Genomic DNA, 18,776 nt, shown 5'->3' with positions numbered 1-18,776 from the left:
ATGTTGAAGCTGTTATGAAGCTTCATTATATAATGTTATGTTGAAGCTGTTATGAAGCTTCATTATATAATGTTGTGTTGAAGCTGTTATGAAGCTTCATTATATAATGTTATGTTGAAGCTGTTATGAAGCTTCATTATATAATGTTATGTTGAAGCTGTTATGAAGCTTCATTATATAATGTGTTGAAGCTGTTATGAAGCTTCATTATATAATGTTATGTTGAAGCTGTTATGAAGCTTCATTATATAATGTTATGTTGAAGCTGTTATGAAGCTTCATTATATAATGTTGTGTTGAAGCTGTTATGAAGCTTCATTATATAATGTTATGTTGAAGCTGTTATGAAGCTTCATTATATAATGTTATGTTGAAGCTGTTATGAAGCTTCATTATATAATGTTGTGTTGAAGCTGTTATGAAGCTTCATATAATGTTATGTTGAGGCTGTTATGAAGCTTCATATAATGTTATGTTGAGGCTGTTATAAAGCTTCATATGTTATGTTGAAGCTGTTATGAAGCTTCATATGTTATGTTGAAGCTGTTATGAAGCTTCATATGTTATGTTGAAGCTGTTATGAAGCTTCATATGTTATGTTGAAGCTGTTATGAAGCTTCATATGTTATGTTGAAGCTGTTATGAAGCTTCATCATATAATGTTATGTTGAAGCTGTTATGAAGCTTCATATAATGTTATGTTGAAGCTGTTATGAAGCTTCATATGTTATGTTGAAGCTGTTATGAAGCTTCATATGTTATGTTGAAGCTGTTATGAAGCTTCATATGTTATGTTGAAGCTGTTATGAAGCTTCATCATATAATATGTTGAAGCTGTTATGAAGCTTCATCATATAATGTTATGTTGAAGCTGTTATGAAGCTTCATATAATGTTATGTTGAAGCTGTTATGAAGCTTCATATAATGTTATGTTGAAGCTGTTATGAAGCTTCATATAATGTTATGTTGAAGCTGTTATGAAGCTTCATCATATAATGTTATGTTGAAGCTGTTATGAAGCTTCATATAATGTTATGTTGAAGCTGTTATGAAGCTTCATATAATGTTATGTTGAAGCTGTTATGAAGCTTCATCATATAATGTTATGTTGAAGCTGTTATGAAGCTTCATATAATGTTATGTTGAAGCTGTTATGAAGCTTCATCATATAATGTTATGTTGTGTTGATCTTGTCGTGTTATCAGTCTGGTCATCATCTGAAGTCTTTTCAGCGCTTCATTATAACTTAAGTTGTTTAGCTCTTGGATCCATTGTGTAGTTGTTCTGTGCACGTGTTGTCTTACACTTGTTTATTGAGGTGTGGACACCACGCAGCAGCAACAGTAGCAGCAACAGCACCAGCAGTAGTAGCAGCAGCAGCACCAGTAGCAGTAGCAGCACCAGTAGCAGCAGCACCAGCAACAGCACCAGCAGCAGAGCTGCAGCTACTGCATACTTCTGACATTTTCGTATTTAATACTGGTACAGCCTGCTGCTCTAGTTTAGTTTTTTCCTTTATTTTTGAATGTTGTCGTATATTTTGCCTATTTCTATCATCATTTTATCTACTCGAGACTTTGGTTGACATTTTCTGTGATCTGAGCTAGTTATATCTATTTAGTTTTTGTTTTACTTTATTTCTTCTTCATCTTTCTTGTTGTATACTTCAGGATTTGTCTCCCTATCAACTGTATGTTTTACCAGTTCTTTTATCCATCTTTGCTCTCTAACATTTGTTTGTCTTTACTCTTTACCAGTTCTGTGTCCACCTTTACTCTTGTGTTTGTAATATCAGCTAACCTTGGCTCATTCCCACTCTTCACTTAACCTGTGTACTGTTTTGTCCTCCAGTTGAGAACTCTTCACTTAACCTGTGTACTGTTTTGTCCTCCAGTTGAGAACTCTTCACTTAACCTGTGTACTGTTTTGTCCTCCAGTTGAGAACTCTTCAATACTTTTATTTCATTTTTCAAGATTTTCTTTTTCCTTTGTATTATTGTTGTTGTTGTATTAGTATTGATGCTTGTCCTTGGTCTCTTACACTGGCTGCTGAGTCTGTCATTATGTAAACAAAGGCTCGGTGTATGTCTTGCTTCATCAACCAATTAAGTGTGTGCGCCTGTGCACGCGCGCGCGCGCGAGCGTATGTATGTATGTATGCGTGCGTGTTGGTCATCAGCCAATCAGGGGGCTCCTTTGAATGTAGTAATTAGATGAGGCACTTTGCCAGCCAAACATGTGAAGGCTTAATGATGACCCCTCTACACTCTCCCCTTTCTCCTCCTCCTCTTCTACACTCTCCTTCTCCTCTTCTACACTCTCCTTCTCCTCTTCTACACTCTCCTTCTCCTCTTCTACACTCTCCTCCTCCTCCTCTTCTACACTCTCCTCCTCCTCCTCTTCTACACTCTCCTCCTCCTCCTCTTCTACACTCTCCTCCTCCTCCTCTTCTACACTCTCCTCCTCCTCTTCTACACTCTCCTCCTCCTCTTCTACACTCTCCTCCTCCTCCTCTTCTACACTCTCCTCCTCCTCTTCTACACTCTCCTTCTCCTCTTCTACACTCTCCTTCTTCTCCTCTTCTACACTCTCCTTCTTCTCTTCTACACTCTCCTTCTTCTCCTCTTCTACACTCTCCTCCTCCTCCTCTTCTACACTCTCCTCCTCCTCCTACACTCTCCTCCTCCTCTTCTACACTCTCCTTCTTCTCCTCTTCTACACTCTCCTTCTTCTCCTCTTCTACACTCTCCTTCTTCTCCTCTTCTACACTCTCCTCCTCCTCCTCTTCTACACTCTCCTTTCTCCTCTTCTACACTCTCCTTCTTCTCCTCTTCTACACTCTCCTCCTCTTCTACACTCTCCTCCTCCTCCTCTTCTACACTCTCCTCCTCCTCCTCTTCTACACTCTCCTCCTCCTCCTACACTCTCCTCCTCCTCTTCTACACTCTCCTTCTTCTCCTCTTCTACACTCTCCTTCTTCTCCTCTTCTACACTCTCCTCCTCCTCCTCTTCTACACTCTCCTTTCTCCTCTTCTACACTCTCCTTCTTCTCCTCTTCTACACTCTCCTCCTCTTCTACACTCTCCTTCTCTTCTACACTCTCCTTCTCTTCTACACTCTCCTTCTCTACTCTCTCCCTGTTCTCTTCTACACACTCCCTTTTCTCCTCTAAACACCCTTTTCTCCTGCACCTCTTCACCCTTCTTTTTCCCCCTTCTCTCTTCTCTCTCCCCAGTTTACCGTCTCCTCACTCAACCTTCCATCGCCTCTACTTATATTGATTCTTTCTCGTACCTCTCCCTCAATCTCCCTTTCACCCTCCCTCCCTCCCTCTTTCCATCCATCTTCCCTACCTCTCTCCCTCCACTCTTCCTTCTTCCACATCCCCAACTTCTTTCCTCCACCCCCCTCACCATCACCACCCTCACCCCCTCACCATCCACCACCACCCCCTCACCATCCACCACCACCCCCTCACCATCCACCACCACCCCCTCACCATCCACCACCACCCCCTCACCATCACCCCCCCCCCTCACCACCCACAACCACCACTACTGTTTTTCTTAACTATAAACTGCTTAATTTTATGGTTCTTCATAATGAAGGTTGAGGTTGTTGTACCGTAAAGTGATATTGGTTGTACAAGTAACAATAAGGTGACATTAATGGTATACAATACTGACAAGTTCATCAGTAAGACACACACGTCTTACTTATCATAATACCGTGGTTGAAATAATTCTCAAGTAACAAACTTTGGAGAGGAAACTTCAGACGAGGTTTCGGTCCGTCCTGGATCATTGTCAAATCACAACTGGGACCAGAAATGTAAAGAAGGCTAAATAATTGTAGGAAGAGGCTGGTTTACGGTAATTCTACGTCCGTCACCACCACCACTACTGATGACGGAACTATTCACCGGAAGCCTCTTGACTTTAATGTCACTGACCAATAATCTTTGTGTCTGATTTATTAGGAACTTAAAGACCCATATACCATCTGGTGCATGCATTGTGTGTGCTATAATACCATGGTCACACTTGTCGGAGTGGGTATGCTACTTCTCCGGTTGTAAGAAGTACGAGCGACCTTCTCTAAACCCACGTTAGTTTGTGTTGTGCAATTATTGTGATTCTGTGTTTTGAGCAATCTTCGTAACACTTATAAAGATGTTGGTGTCACAGATGTTGACAGGTATTGGGTATGTTATGAGAGGGTCTAGCATATGTTGAGAGAGGGCTGTGAGAAGTTGTGGGGGTCGTGAGAGGGCATTGGGTAATGTGAGAGGTAAAAGGGAGTGAGACTAGGGAATGTCGTATTGTGGGTCGTCAGAGGTTGCAGAAGACCTGAATCGAGTCGAGAATGAATTGATTGGATCTGTGATGTTAGGAGGTTGAAAATGGGAATAGATAGTGGCAGTAAACAAGGGAGAGGAAGAAGCGAGAATGACTCGAGAGAGAAAGGATTGATGAAATAAAGGAGAGAAGATGGAAGGGAGGAAGAAATTAATAAATGAAATGAGTGATGAACGGAGACAAGCAGCGAGCGAGATGGTTGAGGGGAAACAGAGAAGGAAGGTGTAGGCAGGAACCAAGGGGAGGGAGTGAGGATGGCGGTGAGTCAGGCAGGGATGGAGGAACCATGTTAACAAAAGCAGAGAAAATGAAAGAAACGATGGAGGAATGTAAGACGAAAAAACAGCTGAAAAGGTGCTGCTGCTGTTTATATTGTTGAAGTTGCTGGTACTTTTGTAATAGTTGCTACTGTTGTTGCAGCTTCCCGGTTGCTGCTGTTGATATTATTGAACTAGCAGCTGCTTTTGTTGTTGAATTTGCTGCTGCTTTTGGTGCCACTGTTCCTACTTTTGTTGCAGCTCCCATTGTTGCTGTTGTTGTTGCTACAGTTGCTCTAGGTACTACTACTGTTGCAGCTGGTGCTGATCTTGCTGTTACGGTGATGGTGGTGGAGTCGGTGGTTTAGGTGGCGGTGGTGGCGGCGGCGACGATGGTGCTGGGGTTGGAAGAAGAGACAGTCTACCACAGTGAGTCGTGTGTGGTGCACGTAATATCTGCTCGCTCCCTCCACCACCACACGTGCACTGTCATTCCTGCACATGTACCTATGCACATGTGCACCACCTCACACCTTAATGATCTCACACACCTAAACCACAAAATGTAAATCGCTAGAATGATTTGTGGTAGTGTCTGGTCGGCTGTTTGCTTCAAGATGAAAAGAAGTGATTTGTAGTCTTCCTCGCTATTGAAATGTATATGTAAATAATTAAAGAGTAAATCTTGAGGTAGAGAAGTGTGTGAGCCGCCACTCCATGAAGATGACAGTGGAATAATGTCTGGTGCAACTCTCGTGTGAAAGAGTCAGAGTGGTGAGAGAGGAACTGAGGCGAAATGTGCGTAAGTGACCATTTCATCCACTTCCCCGTACGTCTTGCTCCTTGCATCATCTTGCACTCACGAACACTAAGTATTAGATGAGCCAGGTGATAGCAAGTGAGATGAATTCCAACTAAAGAATACAAGTGAGAGAGATAGTGGCAGTTATCATAGTGGTGGCTGTGTGGGGGACACAGAACAACATAACCCACTGTGTATCCTGTAATGTGTGTAAGCCTCATAAAGTTCGAAATAACTCAGTATGGGTTCCGTAATGTGTATCCAAACAGTATAAAGGTCACAGTAAGCCAGTGAGTGTTCCGTAATGTGTATCCAAGCATTGTAAAGGTCACAATGTTGCCATGCTCTTAATACCAAACACAATTTCTCAAGGGATCACTTCTCTTAGATTACTGAATGCGTATGTGTAGGTCAACAGTATTAAGTTCCGGGGGTCATTGCCCCCGCGGCCCGGTCCTAGACCAGGCCTAGACGGTCAGGTCAGATGTATTTTATGACAGAATTTAATATACATAATATATACAGTAGTCTGCATATTAATTGGGACAGTGATGAAATAAAACTTCTATTTGGACAATTAATGTTCTTTTGAAAAATACACGACAATGATATGAAAAATAATTGATTTAATCAGAGATATGATTACCCTTTTCTTTTATAAGTATTGTTGTGCACTTTGACGTAAAATCAGCCAATGTAGAACATATTTTGGCAAGTTCTTCATTGTAGTACTAGGTCCTATTAAGAGCAGAAATTACCTTCTTCACAGTTGAACAGTCCTTTCTTGCAATCCTGCGTTTGGTTATTGTCCATAGATTCTCAATTGGGTTGAAGTCAGGAGAGTTTCCAGGTCAGTTTAGAATGTTTAGCCCATTCTCTCTGAAGAAAGTCAGCATTTTTCTGGAAGTGTGGCATCTGGAGTTTACCTGGAGAGAGTTCCGGGGGTCAACGCCCCCCCGGCCCGGTCTGTGACCAGGCCGCCTGGTGGATCAGAGCCTGATCAACCAGGCTGTTACTGCTGGCTGCACGCAAACCAACGTACGAGCCACAGCCCGGCTGATCAGGAACCGACTTTAGGTGCTTGTCCAGTGCCAGCTTGAAGACTGCCAGGGGTCTGTTGGTAATCCCCCTTATGTATGCTGGGAGGCAGTTGAACAGTCTCGGGCCCCTGACACTTATTGTATGGTCTCTTAACGTGCTAGTGACACCCCTGCTTTTCATTGGAGGGATGTTGCATCGTCTGCCAAGTCTTTTGCTTTGGTAGTGAGTGATTTTCGTGTGCAAGTTCGGTACTAGTCCCTCTAGGATTTTCCAGGTGTATATAATCATGTATCTCTCCCGCCTGCGTTCCAGGGAATACAGGTTTAGGAACCTCAAGCGCTCCCAGTAACTGAGGTGTTTTATCTCCGTTATGCGCGCCGTGAAGGTTCTCTGTACATTTTCTAGGTCAGCAATTTCACCTGCCTTGAAAGGTGCTGTTAGTGTGCAGCAATATTCCAGCCTAGATAGAACAAGTGACCTGAAGAGTGTCATCATGGGCTTGGCATCCCTCGTTTTGAAGGTTCTCATTATCCATCCTGTCATTTTTCTAGCAGATGCGATGGAGCAAGATCCTGCTGGAAAACGCCTTCTGCATCAGGAAAGTCACCATCCATAATGAAATTAGCCCAAAGGCACCCACACCACCGTATGTCCTTGAATGACGGTAAAACACCTAGCTCTGCTAGGTGCGTCATTCTTGTAGAATTACGTGGTTCATGGGTTAGAGCGTCATGTGTGATTTTCGCTCACCATGAGGTGGGCCAAAACTATATATATATATATATATATATATATATATATATATATATATATATATATATATATATATATATATATATATATATATATATATATATATATATATATATATTTATTTATTTATTTATTATATATACACATACACACAAAGATGGATGGAGGGCTTGAACTATGGTCCTGGAAATGACAGGTCCAATGCTTTACCACTGAGCTATGGAGCTTCAATAGGGAAATTTCGGAATCAGTACTTTTGTACATGTTTACTGAAACCCAGCTGATTCCTCCCCAGAGCCCAGGAGCTTTAGTAGTAAAACTATTTTCCCCTACCTCAAAGCCATATGGATATGGTCTGTGAACTCAGTTTGTCTTAATAAACGACTGTAAATTCATTTACCCCTCATTATAATCCACCTTAAACTGAGTGTGAGTGTGAGTGTGAGTGTGAGTGTGTGTGTGTGTGTGTGTGTGTGTGTGTGTGTGTGTGTGTGTGTGTGTGTGTGTGTGTGTGTGTGTGTGTGTGTGTGTGTGTGCGCGCGCGCGCGCAGAATAGGTGTCCATGGACTATGACTGGTTAGGTTAGTGATCCATGTCGTCATTTGTGTAATCCAGCCCAGAAACCTGCCATCTCATTTTTAGTTATCTGAATTCTTTTCTTACCTCTAGTTACACATGGGCAGTTGTGTTGAGATAGTCACACTGTAGATATCTGGTGGAGGTAATCGAATAGACCCTCTGCATGTTACCCCAAAGTACAAAGAATGTGCACTCAATCTACGCGAGGTACTTATGTGGAGGGGTGATGGAGGCTGTGGACACCTGAGGTACCTGTGTGAGTCACGTGTAACTGCCTGATACAGTAGCAAGATAGTTGTTATCGTGGTGAAATGTTATCTAATTCAGGTCGTAATATGTTATCAAATGTTAGAGTACTTCACTGCACAAGACATGTATTCACTCTCCATAGTTTCGTATGTAACTGACTGGGTACCCGGCTTCTGCATACCCAGTGGGCACTCATGGCAGGCTGCAGGAGTCCCTGCTGCCTATAATTAATGTAGGTTGTGAGAGATGAAATGATTACTAAGCTAAATTAATCTGTTTAGATTAAATACGCATAGATACATACAAGTAGTAGTATAAAGTACATTAGCCTGTGTGGTCTTCAAGAACGTGGCATCCCCGAGTAGACATGTGCGGGTCTGTTCTTCCCACCCCGTCCTTTCCCTCAACTTAAGTTGGGTTCACGCTCTGGGAAATCTAATGTTGCAGGATTTTTTTCCAATATATATATATATATATATATATATATATATATATATATATATATATATATATATATATATATATATATATATATATATATATATATATATAATAACACGATTTGTTTGTTTACTTGCGCTCAACCTGTTCTTGGGAAGTGTTGCTCTGTCAGTGTTACAGTGAAGTGAGTTACTGGTCATTGTTGCAGTGAAGTGAGTTACTGGTCATTGTTACAGTGAAGTGAGTTACTGGTCATTGTTACAGTGAAGTGAGTTACTGGTCATTGTTACAGTGAAGTGAGTTACTGGTCATTGTTACAGTGAAGTGAGTTACTGGTCATTGTTACAGTGAAGTGAGTTACTGGTCATTGTTACAGTGAAGTGAGTTACTGGTCATTGTTACAGTGAAGTGAGTTACTGGTCATTGTTACAGTGAAGTGAGTTACTGGTCATTGTTACAGTGAAGTGAGTTACTGGTCATTGTTACAGTGAAGTGAGTTACTGGTCATTGTTACAGTGAAGTGAGTTACTGGTCATTGTTACAGTGAAGTGAGTTACTGGTCATTGTTACAGTGAAGTGAGTTACTGGTCAGTGTACACTGAATCAAGTTACTGTTCAGTGCTCAGTGAAGCAAGTTAATGTTCAGTGCTCAGTGAAGCAAGTTACTGTTCAGTGCTCAGTGAAGCAAGTTACTGTTCAGTGCTCAGTGAAGCAAGTTACTGTTCAGTGCTCAGTGAAGCAAGTTACTGTTCAGTGCTCAGTGAAGCAAGTTACTGTTCAGTGCTCAGTGAAGCAAGTTACTGTTCAGTGCTCAGTGAAGCAAGTTACTGTTCAGTGCTCAGTGAAGCAAGTTACTGTTCAGTGCTCAGTGAAGCAAGTTACTGTTCAGTGCTCAGTGAAGCAAGTCACTGTTCAGTGCTCAGTGAAGCAAGTCACTGTTCAGTGCTCAGTGAAGCAAGTCACTGTTCAGTGCTCAGTGAAGGAAGTCACTGTTCAGTGCTCAGTGAAGCAAGTTACTGTTCAGTGCTCAGTGAAGCAAGTTACTGTTCAGTGCTCAGTGAAGCAAGTTACTGTTCAGTGCTCAGTGAAGCAAGTTACTGTTCAGTGCTCAGTGAAGCAAGTTACTGTTCAGTGCTCAGTGAAGCAAGTCACTGTTCAGTGCTCAGTGAAGCAAGTCACTGTTCAGTGCTCAGTGAAGCAAGTCACTGTTCAGTGCTCAGTGAAGCAAGTCACTGTTCAGTGCTCAGTGAAGCAAGTTACTGTTCAGTGCTCAGTGAAGCAAGTTACTGTTCAGTGCTCAGTGAAGCAAGTCACTGTTCAGTGCTCAGTGAAGCAAGTTACTGTTCAGTGCTCAGTGAAGCAAGTTACTGTTCAGTGCTCAGTGAAGCAAGTTACTGTTCAGTGCTCAGTGAAGCAAGTTACTGTTCAGTGCTCAGTGAAGCAAGTTACTGTTCAGTGCTCAGTGAAGCAAGTTACTGTTCAGTGCTCAGTGAAGCAAGTTACTGTTCAGTGCTCAGTGAAGCAAGTTACTGTTCAGTGCTCAGTGAAGCAAGTTACTGTTCAGTGCTCAGTGAAGCAAGTTACTGTTCAGTGCTCAGTGAAGCAAGTTACTTGGTTAAAACTTTACATCCTAAATTAAAAACTGGAGTAAAGTTTCTTGATGACCCACGTGTAGTTGATAAACCTTAAACCTCTGTAAACTGCTGAGGTGAACCTTGAGCCTCTGTCACTGCTGAGATGAACCTTGAGCCTCTGTCACTGCTGATGTGAACCTTGAACCTCTGTCACTGCTGAGGTGAACCTTGAGCCTTTGTCACGGCTGAGGTGAACCTTGAACCTTACTCTCTTTTGTGATGAACCTTTGACCTAAGTAAGTTACTGCTAAGACGATCGTTTCTAGGCGTATGTAGTTGCCATGTGATGATACTGAGAGATGCTTTAAAGTTGTGATGTGAGAATGATGGTAAACATGAGTAATGAGATGAGAAGAATGGTGAATATGAGTAGCGAGAGGTGAGAACATGAGTAGTGAGAGGTAAGAAGGAAGAGAGGTGAGGATGGTGCTGGATGAGGAAGGAACAAGTGGAGTGTTGAGAGGTAGGAGGGAGGGAGAGAAGATCGGGGTGTTAAGTAGTGACGTGTCCAGTAGTGACGTGTCCAGTAGTGACGTGTCCAGTAGTGACGTGTCCAGTAGTGACGTGTCCAATATGATTGTTGCTGATCTACCAATATTAAGGCGCCTACCCTGTGTGTGACTTTGTCATCAACTCTGTTTCTCACCCTCTGTATATTTTCTCACCACTTGTATATTTACTCACCACTTGTATATTTACTCACCCACTTGTATTTACTCGCCCAATTATGTAATGTATTTACTCACCTAGTATTTACTTACCCTCTAGCTGTTGCTCGCCTTCTAGCTCTTCCTCCCCACGTGTACCTACTATTTTTGTACTTGCCTACTTGTGGTCCTCTTTTTGGCTTGGCTTGACTGATATCTACTAGATTCTAGCCTTCCCATCTGTTATATCTACTCTTGAAAGTGCATCGAGTGATCCTTTGTGTACGTGTAGCTCATTCCTTTTCAACCATTATTAAGACTGAGGAGAGCTCCGATATTCTTTTGGCTAGTCCGTATGTGTAATTTCCGACTATGTTCTCTTGTATGATCCTCTTTTGTCAAACTGCTTGTTTCCGTCTGTCCTGTGGATGCCTCTTTTGATATAAATAGTTATCATGGCCCCTTTCTCCTTTCCTCTTTCCTAGGGTTATCAGACCGAGTTTCGTAGCATATCAAAAGTCTCTTATCTCAGAGGTAAGTTTTGTTGCAAATCTTCTGGTCTTCCCTATCTTTTGGAAATGTTCATTGGTGGATGATCGAGGGTGGGGGAAGCGTATGCGTATTGTAGCTCGTCTTTAATAAAAGTTGAAAGTCTCGTGTTTGTTCCTTTCTTCTTCAGCCATGTCACTTGACTTTATAGTCATATTCTTTCTTATGTGGCTATGAAGTAATTTTGGTTCTGTTTCTGCCTATGATATATCATTTTTAAATTGCCAGTTTTCCTTCATACAAATACAGTACTCGCGTACTTCTAGCTTTTAGTTCCCAAATTTCTGTTGTTTTCGTTCTACATTTTCCCCCCACGCCTTCTTACCTCTTTTTCTTGCTTTTCTAAGCTACTACTTGAATTATGGTGACTAATTTCTCTATTTTGTTTCTTCATGCTCTGTATGAATCTTTTTTTTTTTCCTCTTGGCTCTTCGTCTGTTACTATCATTATTTATTATATAATATTACCTGACTATCTAGCTCCAGTATCTGTAATTTTATCCCCTCTCCCCCCAAAAAGAAATAAAAAAAAATATCTTATCTTTATAATCTCCTTCTTTTGTAATCTGGATTTTCATGTGTCTTCCTACATGTGTCTCCCATGCGGAAGTATTTCAATCTGTATCAAGTGTATCAACTTTCAAGGTTCTTTATTCTTCTAAGAGATAGGAAATATTGGCGAAACAAATAATTAAGGTTTCATGGGTAAGATGTGGACTAAGACTTGTTAAGATTACCAGATGAAATAAATAGGCCTGTGGGCCGATAACAGCATCAGTCTGGTTGATTAGGCACAAATGACAGAAGCTTAGAATGTAGAGAGAACCTTCACTGTATATAGAAATTTAGTCAAGCACCTGAATTATTGGAAATTTCTTAAGTACGTTGAACTATACTCTCTGGAACGTTAGCCAGAAATCTGCACCCCGACATTACTACAGCAGGAGGCTCAGCAAGCCGTGTAAAATACCATCGATGTAGAGCAAAGGTTCAGTAAGCACACTGTGAGATAACTTGATGAGAGTAAATGGACCGAGACTTTTCAACACCATTCTTGCATAACATGCATTAACAACAGACTCCCACCTGTTTTCAAGAAGCAACTTTGTAAGTTCCTCAGGTTTGTTCCTGATTATCCTATGTTGCAGGGCATGCGGCTAGACCAACTGCCTGGTTGATCAGGCCATCATCCAGAAGACCTTATCAGGGGTGGGTATTGAGAACCTTTTAAAACAAGGGAAATATCGCCAGTGGTGACACTTTTCAAATCGCTATATCTTCCTCGTTTGGAATATTGTTCAGTGTTGACGGCCTCATTCAGGGGAGGAGAAATATCAGTGCTTGAACAAGTACAGAGATCTTTTATATCCCGTATAGAGCCAGTAAAATATTAAATTACTGGGAACGTCTTAAAGTTTTGAACATGTACTCGCTTTAGCAAGGAGGGATACATGATAATATATACGTGGAAAGTACTCGAGTGCCTGGTCTCAAATCTTGACACTGCCATAACATACTGAAGTGAGAGATATGGGAGGAAGTGTAAAATAAACACAGTGAAGAGCAGGGGTGCGGTGGCCACTAAGGGAACACTGGATCAACATTCTTGAACCCAGATTTTTCAGTATCTTATCAAAAGATAGAAACACTTCTGGAACAAGTGTAATCGCCTTCAAGGTAAAAACTGGAAAAAGTATCTTCACCAGGTACCAGATCAACCAGGCTATGATGGATGTGTGGGGCAGTGGGTCTCCAGCAGCAACAGCCTGATTGATCAGGCTGGCACCAGACGAGCCTGGCCCATGGCCGGGCTCCGGGAGTAGAAAGACTCTCGAAACTCACCGAAGGCATAAAGGTGGGTGGGGGGCAGTGACCCTCGGAGTTGGCTTCAAATATACAAGTTAACATGTATGCAAGATGAATATACATATTTTGCTTACCTGGCACAAATTTTAGGCGCTGTAGGATACATAGTAGTGGAGTGCAGCAGGAAACACAAGACTCACACATGAATAACAAGTTTGTAGTAAGTGCATCACTCGCGCAACACACCCAGATTACATCCTCAAACAAAGCAACACACATCATCTCTTTCTTACAAGATACTATTCAGAAATTTACATACAAAGAGCATTTTAATAAGAACAATTGTATCACCAGACCTGCTTTTGTTCCCTCTTACCTAACGCAAAGTCACACATGTCATTATATATATATATATATATTTATATATATATATATATATATATATATATATATATATATATATATATATATATATATATATATGTCGTGCCGAATAGGTAAACTTGCTATTTTGGCTTAAATAGCAACGTTCTTCTTGCCGAATAAGGCAATCGGAAATTTGTTTATGCAATAATTTCGTAAAAATCCTTCAGAACCTAACGAAAAAATATATTTCATTGTGTTTGTTTATTGTAAACTTATCTAAAATATATTTAGTTAGATTAGGATAAATTAAATTTCGCTTGTTATAATAAGGTTAGGTAAGTTTTCTAAGGTTCTTTGGGTACAAATTATTAATTTTTACATTAACATAAATTAAAAATATATATATCTAAAAGTATAAGAGAAAATTTTAGAAAGGACTTAATTTTAGACGAATTCTTGCTAATTGACTATTTTTACCTATTCGGCACTACATATGCTGATGTATAACGTGTAGAGGACCTGACTGAGATGATGTCTCGTATGATGTGTCGGAACGTTAACATACAAGCAAAATTGCAGATGTGGAGAAGGTACAGAATAAATCCAGTCAGACATTATAAATTATTTGAAAGGTCTGACATCCGTCGAATTGTACTTCTTGAAACTTAAGGGAGAAAAATTGGTCCTAACTCTGCACACCAAAATCACACTATATGAATGGGAAACGCTTAGCTAAAGATGGAGAAATAATCAAGAAAAAGCAGGGAAAAGTAAGAGCTAGCCGCCAAGATGAAACCTGGTGTTTACCAATGGTACCTATGTTGCCTGTAAGAAGGTTTCAAGGGTTATCCCTGTACCTTCTCCGGTTACTGGCCTGATGGACAGTGCTGGTGGTGCTGGCTGCTGCACGCACACCAACAATAATCACCACAGCCAGGCTCACCACAACTGATTTGAGAAACTTACAAAATTCACTCAGATAGTCGTGGGTCTACTTGTGATTCTTCTTATGTGAAGTGTAGGTTCCTTTACTCTTGTTGAGCTGTCTCTTAGTGTGCTCACCTAACTCACCTGATTGTGGTTGCAGGGGTCGAGACTTAGCTTCTGGCCCCGCCTCCTCACTGACCGCTACTGGGTCCTCCCTCACCCTTCTCCACGAGCTTTATCGTACCTCGTCTTAAAACTATGTGTGGTTCCTGCCTCCACTACATCGGTTGTCAGACTATTGACTATTCCACTTCCTAACTACTGTATGACTGAAGAAATACTTCCTAACATCCCTTTGACTCATCTGAGTCTTCAGCTTCCAATTGTGACCCCTTGTTTGTGTGTCCCATCTCTGGAACATCCTGTCTCTGTCCACCTTGCCTATTCCACGCAGTATTTTGTATGTCGTTATCATGTCTCCCCTGACCCTCCTGTCCTCCAGTGTTGTCAGACTGTTTTCCCTTAACCTTTCTTCGTAGGACATTCCCCTTAGCTCTGGTGTGTGGTGTGCTCATTGTACTTAACATTTTCAATGAGGGTATTTTCCTCTGCCCGCTGAGTATTTTATTTTTGTAGGGAGTAATATCAATGTGCAGATTTGGGACCAATACCTCCAGAGTTTTTTAGATGTAAATTATTATGTAACTTTCTCGCCTACGTTCTAGGGAGTACTTATCGAAGGACTTGAAGTATTCACAGTAATTTGCATGCTTTACTGATATTATGCAGGCATTGCATCTTCTCCGTACATTCTGTAGCTCTGCAATTTCGCTTGAACGGGTCTATTAGTATGCATCATTTCAGTCTATAAAAAAAAAACATTGGCATGTCTTGTTTGAAGTTCCTAGTTAAGCAGCCAATCCTTCTCCTTACTGCTGTGATTGTGTGTGTGTGTGTGTGTGTGTGTGTGTGTGTGTGTGTGTGTGTGTGTGTGTGTGTGTGTGTGTGTGTGCGTGCGTGCGTCTGTGCGTGTCTGTGCGTGTGCGCGCGTGTGCGCGGGCGAGAGAGAGAGAGAGATTTAACACCAGCCCTCTATAGGTGTGCGCCTCTCGTTAGGTCTCATATTAACTTTCCTTTCTCCATCTTGCTAGATTTGGTATTAATTTGTCTCCAGCTCATGCAGCGTCTTTAAGATGATATTGCTACTTGCACTGGGAAGATCTCTTTATTATTATACTTGTCTGCTTTAATAGATTGTATTGGTCTACTGGAATTTGTGTGCGTCTATAAGTTTTTCTTCAGGTATATATATTTTTCATTAGTGTGTTTTTAAAGCACCACTCAGAGTTATATTAAATAAGCCTGTTTCGAGAGTTCTTATCCCCTCAAAGCCGCCGGCAGGCAGGTCCACATAACCATCACAACTTGATGATCAGGTACTCGTAGGAGAAAGCTGTCCAACTGCTGCTTGAAAACTTCTATATTCGTTTCAACAATATTTCTGGCATCTGCTGGTAGTATGTTGAGTCTTGGACCACGGATGTTGACACAGTGTTCTCTAATTGTACTCGTGGATCCCCTGCTCTTCGCTGGCTTTACTCCTCACTTCCCTTCCCCCACATCTTTCAACCCACGTAGATCATTAAGGCTGCAATTCATTGGTTCACCAACATCACGAATACTTTGATTTTTAAAATAGGAATTTGAAGAAACTGCTTGTGTAAACACCGAGAGATATACACCTCTCGTTATTATATACAATGAGAGAGACACACCTATATGTGTATATACAAGAGAGACGTATCTTTCAGTGTATATATGTACGTTGAGAGATACTTCTATGTGTAGATAAATGGTTCAGAGAACCGACAAGCTGATAAATTAGACACGTGCAACACTTGGGTATCTTTATTGACTGATGAAGCCAGTGTGTGGCGAAACGTTTCCTCAATAAAGATACCCAAGTGTTGCACATGTCTAATTTATCAACATCTATATGTATATATATTCTTGAATCCCTGTTTAAGTTCCCATCAAGTTTTGCTAACTATTGTTCAGGAAGTGCAAGTGAGAGTAATTATATATTCCAACGCAGTATTAGGCTTACAATCTCATACATCATTATTAGTAGCTAGTTTTTTTTTGTATTGCTGGTGTTTATTTCCATAGTGCGTTTGTACATGACGTTGTAGGGTGAGCGTCCACTGTATTACCGATCATGGATGTGCCTCTCATGCTGTGTTTATCTCAGGCGAGTCGTAACCAAAATAGTGTTTCATTTGAAGGATTTTGAGTTGCCTGACACCTGCTGTGCTGTGGGTTGTTTACACAGAAGGGGAATAAAAATTAAGGTCTCTGTATTGCATTCTTATTGCAAAGTATCTTCGATGAAAGTGATTACATTCACTCAAAAGACATTTAATAAGATAAACGTTACGTCGTGAGACAGACTTTGTATACTAGTTTTGTGATTATATTGTGTCTTCCTTTTGTGTTACTAATTAAAATTTAGTGAAATTTGAAACAAAGCTGTTCATTTGTTAAAGTGTCTGCTCTGTTGAAGGTCTCTTTCACTCGCTGTAAGAAGCTGCTGTTGGTCCCATTTCAACACTTGCCTTGACTAGAGACTTGTTACTGGCTTGGCCCCCCTCAAGGGAGGTTTCTTGGTGCCTGGGAGGGGCTCTTGATCCAAGGAATTCGGTCTGCTCTCCCCATCCTTGGATTGAACGTGAATGCCTTTCATTCCCCCAGGCGATGTGTGGCCAATGTAGGTATAGCGCTCCCCGTGTATGTAATAATGACTGGTAGATTCAGTTAAAATGTTGGTGGGACATCTATCAGCATAACCTGGAGTTACTGAAGGGAGGAAGAGAAAACAAAATGAATAAAAGAGAAAGGAATGAGAGGAGAAGGGGAAGAAGAAAGAGGAGTGGGAGAAGTGGATGGGGCGAGAGTGAGATAAGGATACGTAGTTATCCACGACATACCACTCTGGCAGTTAATTTAACCTCGTTATTCTGTAAGAAGTTTTCTATTGGGAAGACATTTACCAGAACTACAGTAATAAAATACAGATTTTACGATCAATTGTGACCGTGTTAAGCCTCTGGATATTGATATTCACCTCCTGGTGAACGACACGCTGAACCACCATTTATTTTGAATCATAAACACCACCTTTCTCTCTCTCTCTCTCTCTCTCTCTCTCTCTCTCTCTCTCTCTCTCTCTCTCTCTCTCTCTCTCTCTCTCTCTCTCTCTCTCTCTCTCTCTCTCTCTCTACCGACCTCTCCAAACAACAATCTGACAAGTAAACAACAAAATAAACGAGCAAACGTTGAAACAGCTTGAATTAAACATGTATATATCTATTAGGAATCACAGTATTCCGTTATGAGTGCAGTTACTATGTTGACAAACTGCAACACTGCGTGTGTGCCTTCATAATACTGAGTTGACGGGTTCATATCAACGTGGGGCTCAACCCAGTTGAGCTCTGACGCCACAGGTCCTAAACTGCGTTGGATGGTCCAAGGATGAGCTAAATTGACTCATCTCCTTGGGAGGCTGATACATCCTTGGGAGGCTGACACATCCTTGGGAAGCTGACACAATCTTCAGGTGGTAGGTAGTATCGTCATGGATGGTGGTGCAGTGTCGGAGACCGGGTCGTAGAGGCCATCGTGTTATAGCCTATGACACACTGACACAAAAGTATTTTATTTCCATATTTTGAGGTGTTACTCGGCCTTAATTTCCTTGTAACCCATGACCTAGCTGTAGTATACCACTCACTGGAAGCGACACTCGACACATACCTCTTTAGTGCAAGATGAACACCCGCGAACATGGGTGAACAGGGACCTGTCGGTTCTCAACAGTCTGAGCACTGACCTGCAGCTCTATACACATTGCTTCCTGGTAATAGTGGTGGTGCTAGTGACGGTGTGGGTGATGCTAAAACGATCACACTATTCCCATAGTCAGGCCCCAGTCTAGGCCTCCCGTTGATGACTTGATCTGCCAAGCTTTTGGTGCTAGCTGCACGCAGTTCAATATATGCACCACAGCCCATCTGATCAGGAACTGATTGAGGAACTTATCAAGTTCCCTCTTGAAGATAACTAGGGGTCTGTTGAAGACAGGGTGTTGAAAAGTCTTGGTCCCTTTTAACATAATGGGTTCTCTCTCTTAGTTACCTATGACAGCTGTGCTTTTCAGTGGAGATATTTAACACCGTCTGCTTCCGTAAGGAGCAGTTTCAATGTATATTAATCATTCCTATAATTTCGGTGATTGAATTTGTACTGACAATAAAGGTTGTTTATATTCTCTGGAACTGCAATTTCTCCTGCCTCGAAAGAGGCT

At 41.4% G+C, this 18,776-nt stretch overlaps 1 protein-coding gene across 2 annotated transcripts in view; it reads left to right on the top strand.

The window, feature by feature from the left end:
* The first annotated feature begins 5,039 nt into the window (after positions 1-5,039).
* The window catches only part of LOC128699201 (adenosylhomocysteinase-like 1), a 562,478-nt gene continuing 548,741 nt past the window's right edge, over positions 5,040-18,776 (top strand). For both annotated transcript variants that reach the window (XM_070096725.1, XM_070096726.1), the window contains exon 1: positions 5,040-5,181. The gene's annotated coding sequence lies outside the window, so the exon portion shown is untranslated. The remainder of the gene's footprint in view (positions 5,182-18,776) is intronic.

The sequence above is a fragment of the Cherax quadricarinatus genome, chromosome 54, assembly GCF_038502225.1.
Source record: "Cherax quadricarinatus isolate ZL_2023a chromosome 54, ASM3850222v1, whole genome shotgun sequence".
Lineage (NCBI taxonomy): Eukaryota > Metazoa > Arthropoda > Malacostraca > Decapoda > Parastacidae > Cherax > Cherax quadricarinatus.
This window is presented reverse-complemented; position numbering and strand designations above follow the sequence as displayed.